At 35.3% G+C, this 6485-nt stretch overlaps 1 pseudogene; it reads left to right on the top strand.

Annotated features, from left to right (window-relative positions):
- Window positions 1-699: 699 nt before the first annotated feature.
- Window positions 700-3647, top strand: LOC127861730 (uncharacterized; annotated as a pseudogene).
- Window positions 3648-6485: the final 2838 nt, after the last annotated feature.

The following is a 6485-nucleotide window of genomic DNA, read 5'->3' as shown; positions in this document are numbered from 1 at the left end:
TATAAATGTAATAAAACAACAAATTGTATATTTGGTGATAAGTGGCATAACCATGCCTACAAAGAATGTTATTTGTTAGGAAACGTTATTAAGAAAACATTTATAGCATGTAAGCTTTTCAGTAGCATCAATAAACGTGACATCATTTAGTTTCTACGATTATTGTTCTGAATGAAAGTGACGTCATTTGCAAAATATTTATGAATGGGAATGACGTCATATGTTTGTACAATTCAATGACATCACTTAATAGTAAACTTCGTAATAAGAAGGGCGGTTTAGTGAAAAAAATAGTTCATGTCCAAAAGCTTGAACCAAATCAATCAGAATCGGGATAGAATCGAAATAATAATTTTCTATGATGGTTTATTGTTGAATAACCCACAGTAAGGAGTATAGATGTTAGAATCGAAATAATAATTTTCTATGATGGTTTATTGTCGAATAACCCACAGTAAGGAGTACAGATGCGTGTTATCAATTTACTCATGCATCGCACTCGTGATTTAATTCCTACGCATCTATACTCCTTACTGTGGGATATTCGACAACAAACCATGATAGAAAAATATTATTCCTAAAATACACAATGGAAAAAATTGTTCAAAATTCCATTCCTTGAATGATCCCATAAAGTTAATATTTTTCCTAAAGGTTATATTGTCTTTTGTTTCTTTATAGGTAACAGTGATGTATAATTCAACTGAGAGATGTAAAATCATAACTGATGGTGCAGAACAGACTGCAATCAAAGCACTGATGAATGGAAAAGGACCAGAAACAGTTTTGAAACATCTGTCAAAATGTAGTAAATACAGGTCAGCAATGACAAAATGTGTTAGCAAGGACATAATACAAGACGTGTCAAAATTGTCAAAGCGGTCAGAAAGTGACTTTAAAGTGAAATCTGAAAACGATCTAATGAACTTTAAGTGGGAAGATCAAGCCAAAATGATCAGAACAAAAGTTCCAACTCTAGCAGCTATCATCAGCTGTGTTATTGGTGAAAAGCAAAAAAGCATGGCTCGATTTGTTGTTGCTGTTGGTGTGACGTTGTATGCAAGATGTCAGCTGCTGAATCTTCTTCAGTTCGTTCTTGGTCTAGTGCTAGACAGTTGTGGCTTGAACAATTAAGAGGTATCAAACCAACTTTAACTAGAAATGGCGCGGCAGAGGCCGACGCGTATCCCCACGCCGAATGTTTGACCTAGGTGTGCCCCAGGGTTGGTAATGGGGCCATGCATAGCTGAGATTGACCGTATTGTCATAAGAGAAGTTCATCATCAATTAGAAGTGAATTGGTGTAGAAATGAAGAAGTTATAGTAAAAGGCAATTTTGGGTGGGTGTGACATATGTGGGCAGGGCGCCCCAGGGTTGGTAATTGTGCCATGCATAGTTGAGATTGACCGTATTGTCATAAGAGAGGTTCAGTATCAATTTGAAGTGAATCGGTATAGAAATGAAGAAATTATAGTAAAAGGCAATTTTGGGTGGGTGTGGTCTATGTGGGCGGGGCGCCCCAGGGTTGGTAATGGGGCCATGCATAGTTGAGATTGACTGTATTGTCATAAGAGAAGTTCAATATCAATTTGAAGTGAATCGGTGTAGAAATGAAGAAATTATAGTAAAGGCAATTTTGGGTGGGTGTGGTCTATGTGGGCGGGGCCCCAGGGTTGGTTATGGGGCCATGCATAGTTGAGATTGACCCTAATGTCATAAGAGAAGTTCAGTATCAATTTGAAGTGAATCCGTGTAGAAATGAAAAAATTATAGTAAATGGAATTTTTTGGTGGGTGTGGCCTATGTGGGCGGGCGCCCCAGGGTTGGGATTGGGGCGATGCATAGTTGAGATTGACCCTAATGTCATAACAAAAGTTCAGTATCAATTTGAAGTGAATCCGTGTAGAAATGAAAAAATTATAGTAAATGGAAATTTTTGGTGGGTGTGGCCTATGTGGGCGGGGCGCCCCAGGGTTGGGAATGGGGCCATGCATGGTTGAGATTGACCGTATTGTCATAGGTGAGGTCCAGTATCAATTTGAAGTGAATCGGTGTAGAAATAAAGAAGTAAATGTAAAATAACCTAAAAAAATGAGTGATAATTTCTGACGCGGCCCCACCCCAACCCCTATAACTTTTGACCCAGGGGTCAGATCAAAATTCCAAATAGTGCAGGGTCGCACATATGCTCATAGCTACCATGTGTGTAAATTTCAAGGTTCTAGTGCTTTTAGTGTAGGAGGAGATAGTGGCCAGGACGGACGGACAGACGGACGGACGGACGGACGGACGGACGGCGGAGATCACCACAATATCCCCACCTTTTTTTCAAAAAGCGTGGGGATAATTAAACCATAGTTAATGCGAGCACTAGCCTCCAATGTACATGTATGTCACCAAATCAATAGATTTTGCATGTATTGTTAATTGAACTGAATTTCAATCATAAATTATTTAAGTATTGTAATATCATTATTGCTGTACTGTTTTGCTATTTAAAAGGACACTAAAGATGCGTAAACTGATTTGGCGTACATGTCACAAATTTTGACAAAATCGCATGCTAATTTTCACACAAAAAAACAGGCTAGGGCGTCTCACAAATTTGAAATCTGAAAAACCTCTGTACTATCAGTATCTCAAGTGAAGTCAACTTCACAAGGGCATGTTGCCCAACAATTTAATGGCTTCCATTACACTATCAAACACTGAGAGAATTGGATCTTGTTCTCTGATGGATCTTGATATTTTACAAAACCTAAAAGTGAAAGAAACATTTCAAACAATAATGATTGTGTGTCTGCATGAATTTGATGTTGTATGAATTTCTGTTTCAGGGATTAAATATTATGCATGACTTGGGCATGGTTGTGTCAAACACAAGTGTACATAAGAAAAGGAAGGACCTTGTGAAGAAACAGAAGGCAAATATCGACCAAGTAATTACACGTTTTGTGGAACGGGGTCAACTTAATGGGTCTGACAATAGGAACAAAACCATTGAAGTACTTGGGGACAATTTAGATATCACCATAGCACCCACACACATGACAAAGGACAATCAAAGAAAGAGTCTACATTGGTTTTTAACCATGGTGAAACAAAGAAGGGTGACATATGAAGACCTACACATAGAAGGTCCAGTTCCAGAACAACCATGTGTGACAATGATTCCATCATATAAATGGCTTCCGTCAGAGGAAAACATTAACTTTAAGTTCCATGTTGCTTGTGTGTTAATGAAGTATGTTGATGTATTCAAACCTCTGATTGATTCATATCCTGAATATATTTCAAATATATTCTTGGAATTCACAAAACAAAAGTCTGTTATTCTGAATACCAATCTTATAGATGAGAGTGAAAATTCAACACAACGGATGATACAAATTTACAAGATGTACAGGACATGACTGTGCCTGTAGTAGATGGAAATATAATACAAAGGGTTGTATTTGGGGGAGATGTACTCACAAATGAAAGGGCATTTTCTGCCCAACAAGCCATGCAGAACAACTTCACTGATCGTGATCGACTGTTTGGTATGATACATCGGCCTGAAGGTCTCCACCAGCAGTTCAACTTCCTACTCGTAAATCTTCCGTTTTCGAGTTCAACAGTTCTTGTTTTACTCTTCTCATTTTGACGCATGTAAGTTGGTTGCTATTGTTAGTAAATAAGTATTGAAGGTTAAATCCAATTTTCAACAGTTCTTGTTTTACTCTTCTCATTTTGACGCATGTAAGTTGGTTGCTATTGTTAGTAAATAAGTATTGAAGTTTAAATCCAATGAAATTCCAGGACTGTTATTTTGAAACAAGTGTTTGGTCTCTTGAAATTTAATATTTATTTGAATTCATATTCAATTTTAACAAACTTATATAAAAATTATTCTAAACAAAGGAATTAAAAACAACAATAACAAAAAACAGAAAAATCAACTAAGGAATATTTCTTAACCGTCAGTTTAAACTAGTCTCTTTTTGAGACTAGTGAGTCTTTATTTCTGCATAGCATAATGTGTGAAAAGTAACGTTGGATTTAGCAACAATACCATGCCATAGTTTAGTTTTATTGTCCCCTACGGGTTTTACCGGAAGGAACTTATGGTTTGCGCTCTGTCTGTCCGTCAGTCTGTCTGTCACACTTTTCTGGATCCTGAGATAACTTTAAAAGTTCTTCATATTTTTTCATGAAACTTGAAACATAGACAGATGGCAATATGGAGATTATGCATGTCATTTCATTTTGTTCCTACGTCAAGAATTCTGGTTGCTATGGCAACTTTTACTTAAAAAAATAATCTGACAATGGTGGAGCCATGCAGTAGGGGACATCATTGCTTGGCAATAGTCTTGTTATTTGCGCTTTAAAGAACACATTAAATGTTCATTGGTCAGTTTTCTTAACAAAGGACAAACAATTTAAATCATCAAATTTTGGTTGTTTTCGACTTAGACATGCCTTTGCAGATTAATATATTTTTTAACAAGTTATATATAAAAAAGAATCACAGATTCGATAACACAAATCACAGATGCGATATATTAATGAATAACGTAAATCCAAATTATTGCACAATTATTTGAGAATGATTTCAACAGAAACACACAAACGAACTAAACAAAACATAAAAACTAATCAAATTCGGATAACTTTAGAATCATTTTGAAAAGTAAAGTTAAAATAAAACAACAAATAAAATAACGTACCACCATAATCAAGTTACACAAACACTTGTCCGGCAGGTGGGTCTTGACGTGCTCTTTGAGGTCATTCTCACTCCTAACTGCCAACCCACATTGGAAACTTTTCACCAATCCCTTTTTTTTGCACTTTTCTCGTAGGCCGCGAGTAGGTACTTGTCCGCAAAGCTCCTGCCGCACTGTACACACACGTGACATTTGGGTCATTCGTGCTTTGAGGCCCTATGCCTTCTAAGATTGTAGGAATCCTGAGAAAAAAAAACACTATTTTATTCACGTGACATTTCAGTGCGTAAACACGCTTTTTCAAAAATGTTAGTATCAGAGGACACGCGTTCGTTATTTTTTTTAATTACCAACGATTTGACGATTATTGAGATATTTCAAAATATATGATAACCTGATAAATGAGATATATTGTATATTTGTGTTGTTTCAAGGAAATCACTTCATCTGTTTGTTAGTATAACTGTGTAAAAAAATGTAACTATTTTTAAGGTATTTAATCTTACCTGAAATGCTTACCCACAGCAGTAATAGTTTTCAGAGTTTGCGTGTCTCCTAGTGTGGCGCAATAGCCCAGCTCTGGTCTTCAAAGAAGAATTGAGCCATACCTTAAAGCAAATATAATATTTAAAATAATATACGATACATTACTTCAGGTGACGGTAGTGTTTGGCGCCAAAACAACAATGAAATTTAATAAAATAATGTATAGCCATTATATGTAATATATGCTATCGCATTTAAAAATCCAGTTTCAAATACATTGTTGACAAGCATTTTTTTAAACAACTGAATAGAACTGAAAAACATAAAAACAGTATACCACACATATCCTTCTAAAAACGTATACCACACAGATCATATTACTGTAAGAACATTGTTCTTGAAACTTTTTTCGTAAATATATAACAGAAACCCGAAAATTAATGCAAAATGATATATTGTACGCTCCGCCCATAAAGTTTATTGCATAATTTCACCAGATGTGATGTTTCTGTGGCAAAATAAAATAATGTCCCCACACTAATCCTACTTTTTACTAACTGTTCAAACGCGCGGTTGCACTTTACTGAAAAAGTACTTATTTGTTTTATAAAATCATGATACCTATAGAAAACTCTCATGAATGAACGGGCTCTTCACTTTATCCCATTAAAAATGGTAAAATAATTAAAACGTAATCCTTAAAAATCTTACCTGTGTTGCGCTTTTGTTGATATTTAACTCCCCACACAGATCTTAAAAAGTCACGTGGTATAGGCACCGTGTCATTATATGTCAGCAATATCTTGCAGACACTACAGCAAGCAAAGTTTTAATGTGAAAATGGTTTTGAAATCTAATTTGAAAAAAGTCATATTATCATTGTCTGAATTAGTTTATTTTAAATATGTAGATCAATTGTAGAACAACTGAAGACCTTGGTTCTAGACCTGTTCTATATGTGTGTGTTCTTATTCTCCATTAGAACTTTTGTAGAACTTACTGGTTCTTAAAGAGTTCTAAATGTGTTCTAGAACTACATTTTAAAACATTTTTAGAAATTTCTTGAACTTATTCTGTCCTTAAAATGTTCTAAAAATGTTCTTGTATATTATTGGAACAGTTTTAGAACTAAGTCTTGTGCCACAAATGTTCTGGAATTATTCTAGAAAACTGTTCTGGAACAATTCCAGAACTAACGCTCAAGAATGCAATTATGGAACATTATAGAACTGTTCTTGATGTTCTAGAACAATTCCTTCGTTTCAATTTCTAGAACACATTTTAGC

Source organism: Dreissena polymorpha, chromosome 16, assembly GCF_020536995.1.
Source record: "Dreissena polymorpha isolate Duluth1 chromosome 16, UMN_Dpol_1.0, whole genome shotgun sequence".
NCBI classification, from domain to species: domain Eukaryota; kingdom Metazoa; phylum Mollusca; class Bivalvia; order Myida; family Dreissenidae; genus Dreissena; species Dreissena polymorpha.
Note: the sequence above shows the minus strand (reverse complement) of the source record. Positions and strands in the feature narration are given on the sequence as shown.